At 60.1% G+C, this 20000-nt stretch overlaps 2 non-coding genes across 2 annotated transcripts; both read left to right on the top strand.

Moving 5' to 3' along the window:
* The first annotated feature begins 13539 nt into the window (after positions 1-13539).
* Positions 13540-13658, top strand: LOC131865103 (5S ribosomal RNA). Its single transcript, XR_009363836.1, has one exon. It is a non-coding gene; the product is annotated as a 5S ribosomal RNA (ribosomal RNA).
* A 5915-nt stretch (positions 13659-19573) lies between these two features.
* LOC131865104 (5S ribosomal RNA) lies at positions 19574-19692 on the top strand. Its single transcript, XR_009363837.1, has one exon. It is a non-coding gene; the product is annotated as a 5S ribosomal RNA (ribosomal RNA).
* Positions 19693-20000: the final 308 nt, after the last annotated feature.

Here is a 20000-nt window from a genome sequence, read left to right on the forward strand (position 1 = left end):
CTTTTGGTGGCGCAACTCGCACGAACAGTCCCACCTCGACCCCGTATACAAGCTTTTTTGCCTCGAAGAGTTCGTCGGAGACGAAGAAGCAACCTTCAGTGCAACCGTAGCACTCTTTTGTGCAACCGCCCAAACAACGCCCCCTCTACCCTCTGTCGAAACACTCGGCATTGCTGCTCCCTAAGGTGAGCTTCTCCTCATAGGCAATTCCGCTCTTATCCGGTCACGTTTGTGTGCCCGAATTTCGCAAGGCAACCTCCATGGGACATGGAAAAGACTCGAGAAGAGAGCTCGCTCACGGGAGAGAGAAGCCAAGGAGACCACGAGAGTGCTGAGAGTGGGACAGCGCTGAATAGGCGGGAGAAGCCTGCGCGTATAAACGGAGATATATATCCAATTGCAACGAAGGAACGTGCCAAAGATCGAGAACAATGGCAGAAATGCTAGTAACGTGCACTTCGGGACCAACGCATCACCGGAAGACAACCGCCAAACATCGAAAGAGTCGCGATGCTCCGCAACCTACGTGCAAAGCGGTCGCACACCGGGTAAGGGAGTGAGAGCCCCAAACATAGCTGGGCGAGGCGCTCACTCCGCTCTTTAATATCTCGTTAATACCGCCAAGGAAATGGCACAAGCACACACACACAAGCATCCTCGGAAGAGGACAGTTCGAGTGACAGGTCAAATCCAAGAGTTCCGAAGACTACCTCCAGGAACAATCGGGAACAAGACCGATTACAAGTCGTCGAGTCTGTTACTGGGCGAACACGAGATGCGCACAGGAAATCGATCAGCCCTCACAATGGCCCAAGGCCAGAGATCGGACTGCTACGATTTACCCCAACAATCATCGTGCCACTCTTCGCAGAGAGGTGATAGACGCCAACGAGCCCGCGCATAGCAATCGAGGTGTAAAAAGGGCGTTGAAGGCAGGAAGCCTGGACGAAAGAGGCTACGAGGTCACCTCGAAGCGGTCTAAGAATCGGGCGCACTTGGGGCGACTACCAGTGCCAACCCCTTATCCCGCGGTGCGTCCGACACACAGAAATTTCCAAGGCGGCCAAGGAGCCTCCCCGCATAGCAATCGGGGTGTGAGGTTACGGATGCAGCATTGATAGCAATCGAGGTGGGAGGCGAAGGATGCAGAAGTGAGAGCCGAGGGATGTAGCAGAGATAGCAATCGGGGTGTGTGATGCAGAAGAGATAGCAATCGAGGTGTGCGGTGGGAAGGGCCCAGCAGCCAGAATGCATGAAGCGACGGATGAAGCAGTGATGACAACCGGGCTGTGAGGAGAGGAGGGATGCAGCCAAGAAAGCAATCAGGGCTCGAGGCAAGGGATGCATCAAGGATAGCAATCATGTTGTGAGGCGAGATTCCAAAGGCTAAACGTGAGAGGCTGCAGGGTCGACTCAGAGAGGTCTATGCATGTGAGAGGCTGAAAGCAAGGTCAACTCGGAGCGGTCTATGCATCGGGCGCGCTTGGGGCGACTACCAGTGCCAACCCCTTATCCCGCGACGCGTCCGACAAAGAGAACGTTCCAAGGCGGCAGAGGAGGTTACCAGCCGAAGGATGCAGTAGCAATAACAGGTATAGTTCCGCGGCGGCCGAGAAGACTCACCGCATAGGAATCGGGATGCGAGGCGAGGGATGCGGCGGGAAGGCCCCGACGGCTAAACGGAAGAGGCTGCAGGGCCGCCTCGGAATGGTCCAAGCATCGGACGCGATTGGGACGACTACCAGTGCCAACCCCTTATCCCGCGATGCGTCCGATACACAGATAGTTCCAAGGCGGCCGAGGAGCCTCACCGCATATCAATCGGGGTGCGAGGCGAGGGATGGGGCGGGAAGGCCCCAACGGCTAGACGGAAGAGGCTTCAGGGCCACCTCGGAATGCTCCAAGCATCGGACGCGCTTGGGGCGACTACCAGTGCCAACCCCTTATCCCGCGATGCGTCCGATACACAGATGGTTCCAAGGCGGCCGAGGAGCCTCACCGCATAGCAATCGGGGGTGCGAGGCGAGGGATGGGGCGGGAAGGCCCCAACGGCTAGACGGAAGAGGCTTCAGGGCCGCCTCGGAATGGTCCAAGCATCGGACGCGCTTGGGGCGACTACCAGTGACAACCCCTCATCCCGCGATGCGTCCGATACGAAGATGGTTCCAAGGCGGCCGAGGAGCCTCACCGCATAGCAATCGGGGTGCGAGGTGGGGGATGCGGCGAGATGGCCCCAACGGCTAGACGGAAGAGGCCACAGGGCCGCGTCGGAATAGTCCAAGCATCGGACGCGCTTGGGGCGACTACCAGTGACAACCCCTTATCCCGCGATGCGTCCGATACGAAGATAGTTCCAAGGCGGCCGAGGAGCCTCACCGCATAGCAATCCGGGTGCGAGGTGGGGGATGCGGCGAGATGGCCCCAACGGCTAGACGGAAGAGGCTGCAGGGCCGCCTCGGAATAGTCCAAGCATCGGACGCGCTTGGGGCGACTACCAGTGACAACCCCTTATCCCGCGATGCTTCCGATACGAAGACAGTTCCAAGGCGGCCGAGGAGCCTCACCGCATAGCAATGGGGGTGCGAGGTGAGGGATGCGGCGAGATGGCCCCAACGGCTAGACGGAAGAGGCCACAGGGCCGCCTCGGAATAGTCCAAGCATCGGACGCGCTTGGGGCGACTACCAGTGACAACCCCTTATCCCGCGATGCATCCGATACGAAGATAGTTCCCAGGCGGCCGAGGAGCCTCACCGCATAGCAATCGGGGTGCGAGGCGAGGGATGCGGCGAGATGGCCCCAAAGGGTAGACGGAAGAGGCTGCGGGGCCGCCTCGGAATAGTCCAAGCATCGAACGCGCTTGGGGCGACTACCACTGCCAACCCCTTATCCCGCGATGCGTCCGATACACAGATAGTTCCGAGGCGGCCGAGGAGCTGGGGGATGCGGCGAGATGGCCCCAACGGCTAGACGGAAGAGGCTGCAGGGCCGCCTCGGAATAGTCCAAGCATCGGACGCGCTTGGGGCGACTACCAGTGACAACCCCTTATCCCGCGATGCGTCCGATACACAGATAGTTCCGAGGCGGCCAAGGAGCCTCACCGCATAGCAATCGTGGTGCGAGGTGGGGGATGCAGCGAGATGGCCCCAACGGCTAGACGGAAGAGGCTGCAGGGCCGCCTCGGAATGGTCCAAGCATCGGACGCGCTTGGGGCGACTACCATTGCCAACCCCTTATCCCGCGATGCGTCCGATACACAGATAGTTCCAAGGCGGCCGAGGAGCCTCACCGAATAGCAATCGGGGTGCGAGGCGAGGGATGCGGCGAGAAAGCCCCAACGGCTAGAGGGAAGAGGCTTCAGGTCCGCCTCGGAATGGTCCAAGCATCGGACGCGCTTGGGGCGACTACCAGTGACAACCCCTTATCCCGCGACGCGTCCGATACACAGATAGTTCCAAGGCGGCCGAGGAGCCTCACCGCATAGCAATCGGGGTGCGAGGCGAGGGATGCGGCGAGAAGGACCCAACGGCTAGACGGAAGAGGCTTCAGGGCCGCCTCGGAATGGTCCAAGCATCGGACGCGCTTGGGGCGACTACCAGTGACAACCCCTTATCCCGCGACGCGTCCGATACACAGATAGTTCCAAGGCGGCCGAGGAGCCTCACCGCATAGCAATCGGGGTGCGAGGCGAGGGATGCGGCGAGAAGGACCCAACGGCTAGACGGAAGAGGCTTCAGGTCCGCCTCGGAATGGTCCAAGCATCGGACGCGCTTGGGGCGACTACCAGTGACAACCCCTTATCCCGCGACGCGTCCGATACACAGATAGTTCCAAGGCGGCCGAGGAGCCTCACCGCATAGCAATCGGGGTGCGAGGCGAGGGATGCGGCGAGAAGGACCCAACGGCTAGACGGAAGAGGCTTCAGGGCCGCCTCGGAATGGTCCAAGCATCGGACGCGCTTGGGGCGACTACCAGTGACAACCCCTTATCCCGCGATGCGTCCGATACACAGATAGTTCCAAGGCGGCCGAGGAGCCTCACCGCATAGCAATCGGGGTGCGAGGCGAGGGATGCGGCGAGAAGGACCCAACGGCTAGACGGAAGAGGCTTCAGGGCCGCCTCGGAATGGTCCAAGCATCGGACGCGCTTGGGGCGACTACCAGTGACAACCCCTTATCCCGCGACGCGTCCGATACACAGATAGTTCCAAGGCGGCCGAGGAGCCTCACCGCATAGCAATCGGGGTGCGAGGCGAGGGATGCGGCAAGAAGGACCCAACGGCTAGACGGAAGAGGCTTCAGGGCCGCCTCGGAATGGTCCAAGCATCGGACGCGCTTGGGGCGACTACCAGTGACAACCCCTTATCCCGCGACGCGTCCGATACACAGATAGTTCCAAGGCGGCCGAGGAGCCTCACCGCATAGCAATCGGGGTGCGAGGCGAGGGATGCGGCGAGAAGGACCCAACGGCTAGACGGAAGAGGCTTCAGGTCCGCCTCGGAATGGTCCAAGCATCGGACGCGCTTGGGGCGACTACCAGTGACAACCCCTTATCCCGCGACGCGTCCGATACACAGATAGTTCCAAGGCGGCCGAGGAGCCTCACCGCATAGCAATCGGGGTGCGAGGCGAGGGATGCGGCGAGAAGGACCCAACGGCTAGACGGAAGAGGCTTCAGGGCCGCCTCGGAATGGTCCAAGCATCGGACGCGCTTGGGGCGACTACCAGTGACAACCCCTTATCCCGCGACGCGTCCGATACACAGATAGTTCCAAGGCGGCCGAGGAGCCTCACCGCATAGCAATCGGGGTGCGAGGCGAGGGATGCGGCGAGAAGGACCCAACGGCTAGACGGAAGAGGCTTCAGGGCCGCCTCGGAATGGTCCAAGCATCGGACGCGCTTGGGGCGACTACCAGTGACAACCCCTTATCCCGCGATGCGTCCGATACACAGATAGTTCCAAGGCGGCCGAGGAGCCTCACCGCATAGCAATCGGGGTGCGAGGCGAGGGATGCGGCGAGAAGGACCCAACGGCTAGACGGAAGAGGCTTCAGGGCCGCCTCGGAATGGTCCAAGCATCGGACGCGCTTGGGGCGACTACCAGTGACAACCCCTTATCCCGCGACGCGTCCGATACACAGATAGTTCCAAGGCGGCCGAGGAGCCTCACCGCATAGCAATCGGGGTGCGAGGCGAGGGATGCGGCGAGAAGGACCCAACGGCTAGACGGAAGAGGCTTCAGGGCCGCCTCGGAATGGTCCAAGCATCGGACGCGCTTGGGGCGACTACCAGTGACAACCCCTTATCCCGCGACGCGTCCGATACACAGATAGTTCCAAGGCGGCCGAGGAGCCTCACCGCATAGCAATCGGGGTGCGAGGCGAGGGATGCGGCGAGAAGGACCCAACGGCTAGACGGAAGAGGCTTCAGGGCCGCCTCGGAATGGTCCAAGCATCGGACGCGCTTGGGGCGACTACCAGTGACAACCCCTTATCCCGCGACGCGTCCGATACACAGATAGTTCCAAGGCGGCCGAGGAGCCTCACCGCATAGCAATCGGGGTGCGAGGCGAGGGATGCGGCGAGAAGGACCCAACGGCTAGACGGAAGAGGCTTCAGGGCCGCCTGGGAATGGTCCATGCATCGCACGCGCTTGGGGCGACTACCAGTGACAACCCCTTATCCCGCGACGCGTCCGATACACAGATAGTTCCAAGGCGGCCGAGGAGCCTCACCGCATAGCAATCGGGGTGCGAGGCGAGGGATGCGGCGAGAAGGACCCAACGGCTAGACGGAAGAGGCTTCAGGGCCGCCTCGGAATGGTCCAAGCATCGGACGCGCTTGGGGCGACTACCAGTGACAACCCCTTATCCCGCGACGCGTCCGATACACAGATAGTTCCAAGGCGGCCGAGGAGCCTCACCGCATAGCAATCGGGGTGCGAGTCGAGGGATGCGGCGAGAAGGACCCAACGGCTAGACGGAAGAGGCTTCAGGGCCGCCTCGGAATGGTCCAAGCATCGGACGCGCTTGGGGCGACTACCAGTGACAACCCCTTATCCCGCGATGCGTCTGATACACAGATAGTTCCAAGGCGGCCGAGGAGCCTCACCGCATAGCAATCGGGGTGCGAGGCAAGGGATGCGGCGAGAAGGACCCAACGGCTAGACGGAAGAGGCTTCAGGGCCGCCTCGGAATGGTCCAAGCATCGGACGCGCTTGGGGCTTCTACCGTTGCCAACCCCTTATCCCGCGATGCGTCTGATACACAGATAGTTCCGAGGCGGCCGAGGAGCCTCACCGCATAGCAATCGGGTTGCGAGGCAGATTATTGGGAAGGGAACCCCCTGGGATGCGGCTCAAGCAGTGCCCAAAGGGACTGGAATGCGGAATCACATCGAGAGACCCAAATGCTATACGAGGGCTCAAATCGAATTATCGATTTGGCCACGACATGGACGCATCGGAACGACTACCTTTGCCGAACCACTCGCAATTGCATCCATACCGAAACCAATAGACATTTCCGTTAGAGCCCTCGCATAGCATTCGGGAATCTCGCATGCCCCTCTAAATCGACCAATGCTGGCGCTCAACGAAAATCCGAGCGCTACCACCGTTCGAGCGCCAGCATTGGTCGAGTTAGAGGGGCACGGGGGAGAATGCTCCAGTCAACACCTCCCCTATATAAGTTATTTGTCCGATTCTCGCACAACCGTAGTCTGCCTCGTCGAATCAAACAACGGTCCCAGATTCCGACTTCCGTTCCGTAGAGACCCAAAAGCTAGATGGAGGCTCGCAAGAAAGAGAGTCGGCGCATAGCAATCGGGTTTCTCGAACGTTTAGGGACCGAGCTCACTTGCGGATAGGGCAAAATCCGCCAAGCAACCCAAAAGCTAGACGGGGGCTCGAATCGAATCGCCTAGGCGGCCACAACAACGACGTGTTGGATCGACTACCAGTGCCAAACCATTCAGCAAGACTAGTCTGTGTCGAGGCCGGATAGAGATTCTCAGAGAGCGCCCGTATAGCATTTAGGAGACCTGCCGCGTCCCTCACACTCGACAAATGGTGGTGCACGTTTATAAATCCGAGCGATCCCAACCCTTTCAAGCACCAACATCGGTCGAGATAGAGGGGCACGGAGGGGGCTGCGTGAGACAACACAGTCCCCTATATAAGTTATTTGTCCGATTCTCACACATCCGAAGAATGGTCATCAAATCGGACAACAGCCCAAACTTCCGACTTCCGTCCCAGAAAGCCCAAGAGCTATCTAAAACGTTCATGGCCGGAACTCGATCGCGGCTATACCAGTCCGCCAAGCAACCCAAAAGCTAGACTGGAGCTCTAGTCGAATCACCTCTGTGGCCATTGCAAGGACGTGTTGGAGCGACTACCATTGCCGAACCATTCCGCAGGTCGAGTCCATACCAAGGCCGCATAGAGATTCACGATGAGCTCCTGCATAGCAATCAGGAGACTTGCCGTGTCCATCACAATCGATAAATCCTGGTGCAAGATTTTTGCATCCGAGCGCTCCAACCAGTCGAGCACCAGCATCAATCGACATAAACGGGCACGGGGGGAGGATGCTCGAGAACACTACCTCCCCTATATAAGTTATTTGTCCGATTCTCAAGCAGCCGAAGTCTGGTCATCGAATCGGGTCAAAGACCACAACTTCCGACTTTACCCACAATGCAAGTCATCGAATCGAACATCGGCCCCCGAGTCGGACTCCATGCGTATGTCAGGTCATCGGACCCAAATTCCGCCTTCCTGCGCATGGCGGGCCATCAATATCAACTCGGTCATCGGACCCAAACTCCGCCTTTCTGCGCATGGCACGCCTTCAAATCGGTCATCGGACCCAAATTCCGCCTTCCTGTGCATGGCGGGCCATCAACATCAACTCGGTCATCGGACCCAAATTCCGCCTTTCTGCGCATGGCACGCCATCAACTCGGTCATCGGACCCAAATTCCGCCTTCCTGCGCATGGCAGGTCATCGGACACAAATTCAGACCTCGCCAATATGCCTACGTATCGAATCGGTCATCGGACCCAACTTCCGACTTCATCCATACTGTAGGGTCTTTGAGGTTGGCGCGGTGCGCTCAACCCGGGGAGTCGACCCATCGAAGCATACACCTCCCCTATATAAGCTATTTGTCCGATTCCCACACCTGTGTAGTTTGCACCTCTGACCAGGACATCGACCCCAACTTCCGAACTCGACTGCAACGACGGCACCAGCGCCTTGGTGCGCACCTTGCGACGCACAGTCCCAACATTCGCCTTCCTGCACATGGCAGGTCATCGGACCCAAATTCCGACCTCGCGAGTATGCCTACATATCGAATCGGTCATCGGACACAACTTCCGACTTCATCCATACCGTAGGGTCTTTGAGGTTGGCGCGGTGCGCTCAACCCGGGGAGTCGACCCAACGAAGCATACACCTCCCCTATATAAGCTATTTGTCCGATTCCCACACCTGTGTAGTTTGCACCTCCGATCAGGACATCGACCCCAACTTCCGAACTCGCCTGCAACGACCGAACCAGCGCCTTGGTGCGCACCTTGCAACGCACAGTGCCAACATTCGCCTTCCTGCACATGGCAGGTCATCGGACCCAAATTCCGACCTCGCGAGTATGCCTACATATCGAATCGGTCATCGGACCCAACTTCCGACTTCATCCATACCGTAGGGTCTTTGAGGTTGGCGCGGTGCGCTCAACCCGGGGAGTCGACCCAACGAAGCATACACCTCCCCTATATAAGCTATTTGTCCGATTCCCACACCTGTGTAGCTTGCACCTCCGATCAGGACATCGACCCCAACTTCCGAACTCGACTAAAAAGACCGCACCAGCACCTTGGTGTGCACCTTGCAACGCACAGTGCCAACATTCGCCTTCCTGCACATGGCAGGTCATCGGACCCAAATTCCGACCTCATGAGCATACCTACTAATCGAATCGGTCATCGGACCCAACTTCCGACTTCATCCATACCGTAGGGTCTTTGAGGTTGGCGCGGTGCGCTCAACCTGGGGAGTCGACCCATCGAAGCATACACCTCCCCTATATAAGCTATTTGTCCGATTCCGACACCTGTGTAGTTTGCACCTCCGCTCAGGACATCGACCCCAACTTCCGAACTCGCCTGCAACGACCGAACCAGCGCCTTGGTGCGCACCAAAAGTGCGCACTTTTGGAGGGCACTTTTGTGCGCTCCAAAGGTGCGCACTTTTGGAGGGCACTTTTGTGCGCTCCAAAGGTGCGCACTTTTGGAGGGCACTTTTTGGAGGGCACTTTTGTGCGCTCCAAAGGTGCGCACTTTTGGAGGGCACTTTTTGGAGGGCACTTTTCTGCGCTCCAAAGGTGCGCACTTTTGGAGGGCACTTTTTGGAGGGCACTTTTCTGCGCTCCAAAGGTGCGCACTTTTGGAGGGCACTTTTTGGAGGGCACTTTTCTGCGCTCCAAAGGTGCGCACTTTTGGAGGGCACTTTTTGGAGGGCACTTTTCTGCGCTCCAAAGGTGCGCACTTTTGGAGGGCACTTTTGTGCACTCCAAAGGTGCACACTTTTGGAGGGCACTTTTTGGAGGGCACTTTTCTGCACTCCAAAGGTGCGCACTTTTGGAGGGCACTTTTTGGAGGGCACTTTTGTGCGCTCCAAAGGTGCGCACTTTTGGAGGGCACTTTTTGGAGGGCACTTTTGTGCGCTCCAAAGGTGCGCACTTTTGGAGGGCACTTTTGTGCACTCCAAAGGTGCGCACTTTTGGAGGGCACTTTTCCTGCGCTCCAAAGGTGCACACCTAGGTGAGCACCTTCGACCACACCTTGTAGCACACCAAACTCTGACTTTCGACTTCATCCGCAATGCAGGGTCTTTGAGGTTGGCGCAATGCGCACAACCAGGGGAGTCGACCCATCAAACCCAACACCTCCCCTATATAAGCTATTTGTCTGATTCTCATACATGCGTAGCCTGCAGGAGCAATTAGGACATCGACCCCAACTTTCGGCTTCTAAACGAAAACAAGGTCTTTGAGGTTGGTGTAATGCGAACAACTAGGGGAGTCAACCCATCAAACCCAACACCTCCCCTATATAAGCTATTTGTCTGATTCTCATACATGTGTAGTCTACAGGAGCAATTAGGACATCGACCCCAACTTTTGACTTCTTAACGAAAACAAGGTCTTTGAGGTTGACGTAATGCGCACAACCAGGGGAGTCGACCCATCAAACCCAACACCTCCCCTATATAAGCTATTTGTCCGATTCTCATACATGTGTAGCCTACAGGAGCCATTAGGACATTGACCCCAACTTTTGACTTCTTAACGAAAACAAGGTCTTTGAGGTTGGCGTAATGCGCACAACCAAGGGAGTTGACCCATCAAACCCAACACCTCCCCTATATAAGCTATTTGTCTGATTCTCATACATGTGTAGCCTGCAACAACGATTAGGACATCCACCCCAACTTCTGAATTCGTCTGCGTTGACCGCACCAAAGGTGCACGCCTTGGTGCTCACCAAAATCCGACTTCCGACTTCTTCTGCTATGCGGGGTCTTTGAGGTTGGCGCAGTGCGCACAACCAGGGGAGTCAACCCACCGAATGCAACACCTCCCCTATATAAGCTATTTGTCTGATTCTCATACATGCGTAGACTGCAGCAATGATTAGGACATCCACCCCAACTTTTGACTTCTTAAACAAGACAGGGTCTTTGAAGTTGGTGCAGTGCACACAACCAGGGGAGTCGACCCATCAAACGCAACACCTCCCCTATATAAAGCTATTTGTCCGATTCTCATACGTGTAGTCTGCAGCAGCGATTAGGACATCGACCCCAACTTCCGAATTCGTTTGCATTGACCGCACCAAAGGTGCACGCCTTGGTGTGCACCTTGGAGTGCACTTTGGTGCTCACCTCGGTGCACACTTTGGTGTGCACCTCGGTGTGCACCAAAGGTGCGCACCTTGGAGCGCACCAAAGGTGTACACTTTGGAGCGCACCACATAGGGTCTTTGAGAGGTTGGCGCAGTGCGCACACCAAGGTGGGTGTTGAGGTGCGTGCCGAGGTGGGTGGGTGCTAGGGTGCGCTCCATGGTGGGTGCCAGGGTGGGTGCGTGCTAGGGTGGATTCCAAAGAGGGTCATAGGGTGGGTGCCAAGGTGGGTTGGTGATATAGTGGGTTCAAAGGTGGGTACTAGGGTGGGTTCCAAGGTGGGTCACAAGTTGGGTGCCAGGATGCGTGGGTGTTAGGTTGGGTGCCAAGGTGGGCTCCTGCGTGGGTGGGTGCTAGGGTGGGTTTCAAGGTGGACGCGAGGGCGGGTGCCAAGGTGGGTAACAAGTTGGGTGTTAGGATGGGTGAGTGCTAGAGTGGGTGCCAAGGTGGGTGGGTGCTAAGGTGGATGCCAAGGTGGTTCACAGGGTGGGTGGGTTCTAGGGTGAGTTCCAAGGTGGGTCACAGGTTTAGTGCTAGGGTGCGTGTCAAGGCGGGTGTCGAGGTGCCTGGGTGCTAGGGTGTGGATGCCAATGTGGGTCATAGGGTGGGTACTAGGGTGGGCTGCAATGTGGGTGCCAAGGTGGGTAACATGCTCGGTTGGTTCTAAATTGGGTGTCAGGGTGGGTGTGCACCCACCTTGCCCGAGGTGGGTGCCAAGGTGCCAGTGTGGGTGGGTGCTAAGGTGGATGCCAAGGTGGGTGAGAAGGTGGGTGATAGGTTGAGTGGTAGGATGGGTGGGTGCCAAGATGGGTCACAGGGTGGGTGCAAGGGTGGGTAGGTGCTAGGGTTGGTGTCAGGGTGGGTGGGTGCTAGGTTGGGTTCCAAGGTGGGTGCGAGGGTGAGTGTCAAGGTGGGTCACAGGTTAGGTGCTAGGATGGGTGAGTGCTAGGGTGCAAAGGTGCCAGGGTGGGTGCTAGGATGGGTCGATGCTAGGGTGAGTGGCAAGGTGGGTCCACAAGTGTCAAGGTGGGTGCCGAGGTGGGTGCCAACTTGGGTTCCAAGGTGGGTGCCAAGTGGGCGACTGCTATGGTGGATGCCAAGGTGGGTCACGGGGTGGGTGCCAAGTTGCTAGGTTGTGTTCCAAGGTGGGTGCCAACGTGGCTGCTAGGGTGCGTGGGTTAAAGGGTGTGTCACAACGTGGGTGCCAGGATGGGTGCGCACCCACACTGGCCAAGACGGGTGCAAGGTTGGGTTCCAAGCCCGGTCACAGGCTGGGTGCTAGGATGGGTGGGTGCCAAGGTGGGCACCAGGGTGGGTGCACCCACCCTGGCCAAGGTGGGTCACGGGGTGGGTCCTAGGGTGGGTAACAGGGTGGGTACTAAGGTGCGTGCCAAGGTGGGTCATGGGGTGGGTGCCAAGGTGGGCACCAGGGTGGGTGTGCACCAACCCTAGCCAGGGTAGGTCACGGGGTGGTTGTCGGGGTGGGCGTCAAGGAGCCAAGGTGGGTGGCAAGTAGCCAAGTTGCGTGCCAAGGTGGGTGTCGGGGTGGGTGCCAAGGATCCAAGGTGGGTGCCAAGGAACCAAGGTGGGTGTCTGGGTGGGTGCCGAGGTGGGAGCCAGGGTGGGTCCCAAGGTGAGTGCAAAGGTGGGTGCCAGGGTCAAGGTGAGTGCCAATGTGGGTTCCAAGGTGCCAGGGTCAGGGTGAGTGCCAATGTGGGTTCAAAGGTGCTAAGTTGGGTGCGAGGTTGGGTGCGAGGGTGGGTGGGTGCCAAGGTGTGCTAGGTGGAAGCCCGGGTGGGTCGGCATCCCATGGGTGTCGAGTTGGGTGCCTGATGGGTGCTTCTTGTCAAGTTTTAGTCGTCGGGACTCATTTCGAGCCTTAGAGGTCGTTTCTTGTCCGGTTGCCCTGTCTTCGACCTGGGAACCCAATTTTGGTCCTCGGGTCCCATTTTTTTTTGTCTCGCATCCCACTTTTGGCCTGTGGCCTTTTCGGGGTCGATTCTCGTTTTGGGCATCAGAGCATGTTTCTTCTCCTAAAACCCAATATTTGTTTATTAAGTCTCGGAACACATTTTTGTTCTCGTGGACCCATCATGGGTCTTGGAACGCATTTGTGGTCCTTGGGTCCCATTTTGCATCCCGAAACTTGTGTTTTGGTGCTTGATCCCTATTTTGGGTGCCCACCTTGCACCAAGTGCGCACCCGGGGCAAACCGAGCGCCTTGGTGCACCGGGGCAAGATCGAGCGTGCACCCGAGGCGCCCCGAACATGCACCAAGGTGCACTCGGCCCACATGTGAGCGCAGGTCGTTGCGCCCGAGGTGGTGTGTGGGCACCGCGTTGCAGACGGGACACTGCACGCACACGACGCCCCGTCCAGGTGCACGCACGTAGGCCGGGCCGGGTGCACACCCGACGCCCTAGCAAGGTGCGCGCACCCGGGCAGGGCTCACACTTGGCGAACGGGGCGCACTTCGCGAGGGAGGGTGTGCACCTCGACGGGGGTGGGTGGCCGGGGTGGATTCGCACGTGGGTCGCGGTTTGCTAAGTACACACTGCGACAAGCTCATAACGGGTGCGATCATACCAGCGTTAGTGCACCGGATCCCATCAGAACTCCGCAGTTAAGCGCGCTTGGGCCGGAGTAGTACTGGGATGGGTGACCTCCCGGGAAGTCCCGGTGTTGCACCCTTTCTTAGTTTTTCGCCGGGCGTCGCAATGCTATTTGAATAAACCTTTTGCCCGTTTGCGTTCTCGTCGGGGCCGGGCCGGGCCGGGGTGCGCTGCCCGCACTACCGCGCGCGCGGGGGCGACACCGAGCGCGCACCCGAGGCGCCCCGAGCACACAGGCCACGGTGCAACCCGGGCGTTGTGCGCGCACCCCGGTGCGCCCGAGGTGCTGCGCGCGCACCCAGGTGAAATCGGTGTGCACCTCGGCCAGTGCGCGCTCGGTCGAGTCGCGCACGTTGGCCAAGGTGCACGGTGATGTTTCTTACTCTAAGGTTCCGCACCAGACGCCCGGGACAGGTGAGCGAAGCTGGGCGGGGCCGGGTGCGCGGCCGGGGCAGGTGCACGCAGCTGGAGAGAGCTTTGGAGCACACCAGAGGTGCGCACCTTGGAGCACACTTCGGAGCGCACCAATGATGCGCTCCATTCAAAAGTTTCCTGAAAAGGCAAAAAAAGTTGAGATTATAGAATTTCCCACTTGAGAGATTGTAAAAAAAAAAAATTTAAAATGAAGGAAACGCGGGTGCCAAGGTGTGCGCGCCCGGGTGCGCAGCCCAGCCAAGGTGTGCGCACCAAGGCGCCCACCCTGGCGAAGGTGCACGCAAGGTGCGCACCCGAGGCAAACCGGACAATTAACCCAACTTTCGACTTCGCGCGCACCTGCGCACCTTGGAGCGCACTTCGGAGCGCTCCTTGGTGCGCACCAATCTTGGGCACCTCGGAGTGCACCATGGCGCCCACCAAGGTGCGCACCCGGGGCAAACCGAGCTCCGACTTCGTGCGCACCTTGGAGCGCACGAAAGGTGCGCACCATGGCGCCCACCAAGGTGCGCAGCCCAGCCAAGGCGTGCGCATCAAGGTGCGCACCCTGGCGAAGGTGCGCACCCGGGGCAAACCGAGCTCCGACTTCGTGCGCACCTTGGAGCGCACAAAGGGTGCGCAACCCAGCCAAGGTGTGCGCACCCCGGGCAAACCGAGCTCCGAATCGTGCGCACCTTGGAGCACACTTCGGAGCCCTCCTTGGTGCGCACCGATGTTGCGCACCTCGGAGCGCACCCGGGGAAAACAATGCAATTAACCCGACTTTCGACTTCGTGGGCACCTCGGAGCGCTCTCGGGTTCGCACCTCGGAGCACACCGAGGTGCGCACCTTTGATGCGCTGCCTTCACCAATTTCCAGAAAAGGCAAGAAAACATTGAGAAGGTGTGCGCACCGAGGTGCCCACCCTGGCGAAGGTGCACGCGAGGTGCGCACCCGGGGCAAACCGGGCTCCGACTTCGTGCACGCCATGCTGCGCACCTTGGAGGGCCATGGTGCGCACCTTGGAGCACACTTCGGAGCGCTCAATGGTGCCCAACCCAGCCAAGGTGCCCACCGCGGCGAAGGTGCACGCGAGGTGCGCACCCGGGGCAAACCGGGCTCCGACTTCGTGCACGCCGCACCTTGGAGCACACTTCGGAGCGCTCCTTGGTGCGCACCAGGGCGCGCAACCCAGCCGAGGTGCCCACCCCGGCGAAGGTGCACGCGGGGTGCGCACCCGAGGCAAACCGGGCTCCGACTTCGTGCACGCCATGGTGCCCACCGCGGCGAAGGTGCACGCGAGGTGCGCACCCGGGGCAAACCGGGCTCCGACTTCGTGCACGCCGCACCTTGGAGCACACTTCGGAGCGCTCCTTGGTGCGCACCAGGGCGCGCAACCCAGCCGAGGTGCCCACCCCGGCGAAGGTGCACGCGAGGTGCGCACCCGGGGCAAACCGGGCTCCGACTTCGTGCACGCCATGGTGCCCACCGCGGCGAAGGTGCACGCGAGGTGCGCACCCGGGGCAAACCGGGCTCCGACTTCGTGCACGCCGCACCTTGGAGCACACTTCGGAGCGCTCCTTGGTGCGCACCATGGTGCCCACCAGGGCGCGCAACCCCGCCGAAGGTGCACGCGAGGTGCGCACCCGGGGCAAACCGGGCTCCGACTTCGTGCACGCCGCACCTTGGAGCACACTTCGGAGCGCTCCTTGGTGCGCACCAGGGCGCGCAACCCCGCCGAAGGTGCACGCGAGGTGCGCACCCGGGGCAAACCGGGCTCCGACTTCGTGCACGCCATGGTGCGCACCAGGGTGCCCACCGCGGCGAAGGTGCGCACCCGGGGCAAACCGGGCTCCGACTTCGTGCACGCCGCACCTTGGAGCACACTTCGGAGCGCTCCTTGGTGCGCACCAGGGCGCGCAACCCAGCCGAGGTGCCCACCCCGGCGAAGGTGCACGCGAGGTGCGCACCCGGGGCAAACCGGGCTCCGACTTCGTGCACGCCATGGTGCCCACCGCGGCGAAGGTGCGCACCCGGGGCAAACCGGGCTAGGACTTCGTGCACGCCGCACCTTGGAGCACACTTCGGAGCGCTCCTTGGTGCGCACCATGGTGCCCACCAGGCCGCGCAACCCAGCCAAGGTGTGCGCACCAAGGTGCACGCGAGGTGCGCACCCGGGGCAAACCGGGGTCCGGCTTCGTGCACGCCGCACCTTGGAGCACACATCGGGGCGCTCCCGGGTTCGCACCGGCGTTGCGCACCGTGGTGGGCACCTCGGAGCGCACCGTGGTGGGCACCTCGGAGCACACCAAGGTGGGCAGCGAGGTGCGCACCTTTGATGCGATGCCTTCACTAATTTCCATAAAAGGCAAAAGAAAACGAGATTTTAAAATTTCCGTTTTGAAAGATAGTGAGAAAAAGGGAATGCTGGTGCCATCTTGAGCCCGCCCTGGTGCGCAGCCCAGCCAAGGTGTGCGCACCAAGGTGCCCACCCTGGCGAAGGTGCGCGCCCGGGCAATTAACCCAACTTCCAACTTCGCGCGCGCCAGGGTGGGAGCGCACCCAACAACCGGGCCTGGGAAGAGCCAATGCGAGAAACCCCACCAAACGCTCTGACAAAAAAAGAGGGGGCGCTCCAGTAACCCCGCTTCGGAGCGCACCCTGGGCAAACCCAGCCAGGGTGCCCACCCCGGCCAAGGTGCAGGCGAGGTGCGCACCCGGGGCAAACCGGGCTCCGACAACGTGCACGCCGCACCTTGGAGCACACTTCGTAGCGCTCCCGGGTGCGCACCTCAGAGCACACCAAGGTGGGCAGCGAGGTGCGCACCTTTGATGCGCTGCCTTCACTAATTTCCAGAAAAGGCAAAAAAAAGAGGAGATTTTAAAATTTCCGTTTTGAAAGATAGTGAAAAAAACGGAACGCGGGTGCCATCTTGAGCCCGCCCGGGTGCACAGCCCAGGTAAGGTGCCCACCCTGGCAAAGGTGCGCACCCGGGCAATTAACCCTACTTCCGACTTCGTGCGCGCCAGGGTGGCAACCGGGCCTGGGAAGAGCCAATGCGAGAAACCCCACCAAACGCTCCGACAAAAAAAGAGGCGGGGCTCCAATAACCCCGCTTCGGAGCGCAGCCGGGGCAAACCCAGCCAAGGTGCCCACCCCGACGAAGGTGCACGCGAGGTGCGCACCCGGGGCAAACCGGGCTCCGACAACGTGCACGCAGCACCTTGGAGCACACTTCGAAGCACTCCCGGGTGCCCACCGGCGTTGCGCACCGTGGTGGGCAGCGAGGTGCGCACCTTTGATGCGCTGCCTTCACTAATTTCCAGAAAAGGCAAAAAAAAATGAGATTTTAAAATTTCCGTTTTGAAAGATAGTGAAAAAAACGGAACGCGGGTGCCATCTTGAGCCCGCCCTGGTGCGCAGCCCAGGCAAGGCATGCGCACCAAGGTGCCCACCCGCGGTGCACGCCCGGGGCAAACCGGGCTCCGACTTCGTGCAGGCCGCACCTTGGAGCACACTTCGGAGCGCTCCTTGGTGCGCACCATGGTGCCCACCAGGGCGCACCCGGGGCAAACCGGGCTCCGACTTCGTGCACGCCGCACCTTGGAGCACACATCGGAGCGCTCCCAGGTTCGCACCAGCGTTGCGCACCTTTGATGCGCTGCCTTCACTAATTTCCAGAAAAGGCAAAAAAAAACGATATTTTAAAATTTCCGTTCTGAAAGATAGTGAAAAAAACGGAACGCGGGTGCCATCTTGAGCCCTTCCTGGTGCGCAGCCCAGGCAAGTTGTGCGCACCAAGGTGCCCACCCTGGCGGAGGTGCGCGCCCGGGGCAAACCGGGCTCCGACTTCGTGCACTGCATGGTGCCCACCAAGGCGCGCAACCCAGCCAAGGTGCCCACCGCAGCGAAGGTGCACGCGAGGTGCGCACCCGAGGTGCACACCCGGGGCAAACCGAGCTCCGACTTCGTGCACGCCGCACCTTGGAGCACACTTCAGAGCGCTCCTTGGTGCGCACCAGGGCGCGCAACCCAGCCAAGGTGCTCACCCCGGCGAAGGTGCACGCGAGGTGCGCACCCGGGGCAAGCCGGGCTCGGACTTCGTGCACGCCGCACCTTGGAGCACACATCGGAGCGCTCCCGGGTTCGCACCAGCATTGCGCACCTTTGATGCGCTGCCTTCACTAATTTCCAGAAAAGGCAAAAAAAAAAAAAAAACGAGATTTTAAAATTTCCGTTTTGAAAGATAGTGAAAAAAACGGAACGCGGGTGCCATCTTGAGCCCGCCCTGGTGTGCAGCCCAGGCAAGTTGTGCGCACCAAGGCACCCACCCTGGCCAAGGTGGGTCACGGGGTGGGTCCTAGGGTGGGTAACGGGGTGGGTACTAAGGTGCGTGCCAAGGTGGGTCATGGGGTGGGTGCCAAGGTGGGCACCAGGGTGGGTGTGCACCAACCCTAGCCAGGGTAGGTCACGGGGTGGTTGTCGGGGTGGGCGTCAAGGAGCCAAGGTGGGTGGCAAGTAGCCAAGTTGCGTGCCAAGGTGGGTGTCGGGGTGGGTGCCAAGGATCCAAGGTGGGTGCCAAGGAACCAAGGTGGGTGTCTGGGTGGGTGCCGAGGTGGGAGCCAGGGTGGGTCCCAAGGTGAGTGCAAAGGTGGGTGCCAGGGTCAAGGTGAGTGCCAATGTGGGTTCCAAGGTGCCAGGGTCAGGGTGAGTGCCAATGTGGGTTCAAAGGTGCTAAGTTGGGTGCGAGGTTGGGTGCGAGGGTGGGTGGGTGCCAAGGTGTGCTAGGTGGAAGCCCGGGTGGGTCGGCATCCCATGGGTGTCGAGTTGGGTGCCTGATGGGTGCTTCTTGTCAAGTTTTAGTCGTCGGGACTCATTTCGAGCCTTAGAGGTCGTTTCTTGTCCGGTTGCCCTGTCTTCGACCTGGGAACCCAATTTTGGTCCTCGGGTCCCATTTTTTTTTGTCTCGCATCCCACTTTTGGCCTGTGGCCTTTTCGGGGTCGATTCTCGTTTTGGGCATCAGAGCATGTTTCTTCTCCTAAAACCCAATATTTGTTTATTAAGTCTCGGAACACATTTTTGTTCTCGTGGACCCATCATGGGTCTTGGAACGCATTTGTGGTCCTTGGGTCCCATTTTGCATCCCGAAACTTGTGTTTTGGTGCTTGATCCCTATTTTGGGTGCCCACCTTGCACCAAGTGCGCACCCGGGGCAAACCGAGCGCCTTGGTGCACCGGGGCAAGATCGAGCATGCACCCGAGGCGCCCCGAACATGCACCAAGGTGCACTCGGCCCACATGTGAGCGCAGGTCGTTGCGCCCGAGGTGGTGTGTGGGCACCGCGTTGCAGACGGGACACTGCACGCACACGACGCCCCGTCCAGGTGCACGCACGTAGGCCGGGCCGGGTGCACACCCGACGCCCTAGCAAGGTGCGCGCACCCGGGCAGGGCTCACACTTGGCGAACGGGGCGCACTTCGCGAGGGAGGGTGTGCACCTCGACGGGGGTGGGTGGCCGGGGTGGATTCGCACGTGGGTCGCGGTTTGCTAAGTACACACTGCGACAAGCTCATAATGGGTGCGATCATACCAGCGTTAGTGCACCGGATCCCATCAGAACTCCGCAGTTAAGCGCGCTTGGGCCGGAGTAGTACTGGGATGGGTGACCTCCCGGGAAGTCCCGGTGTTGCACCCTTTTTTAGTTTTTCGCCGGGCGTCGCAATGCTATTTGAATAAACCTTTTGCCCGTTTGCGTTCTCGTCGGGGCCGGGCCGGGCCGGGGTGCGCTGCCCGCACTACCGCGCGCGCGGGGGCGACACCGAGCGCGCACCCGAGGCGCCCCGAGCACACAGGCCACGGTGCAACCCGGGCGTTGTGCGCGCACCCCGGTGCGCCCGAGGTGCTGCGCGCGCACCCAGGTGAAATCGGTGTGCACCTCGGCCAGTGCGCGCTCGGTCGAGTCGCGCACGTTGGCCAAGGTGCACGGTGATGTTTCTTACTCTA

This window comes from Cryptomeria japonica, unplaced genomic scaffold, assembly GCF_030272615.1.
Source record: "Cryptomeria japonica unplaced genomic scaffold, Sugi_1.0 HiC_scaffold_101, whole genome shotgun sequence".
In the NCBI taxonomy this organism is placed as follows: Eukaryota; Viridiplantae; Streptophyta; class Pinopsida; order Cupressales; family Cupressaceae; genus Cryptomeria; species Cryptomeria japonica.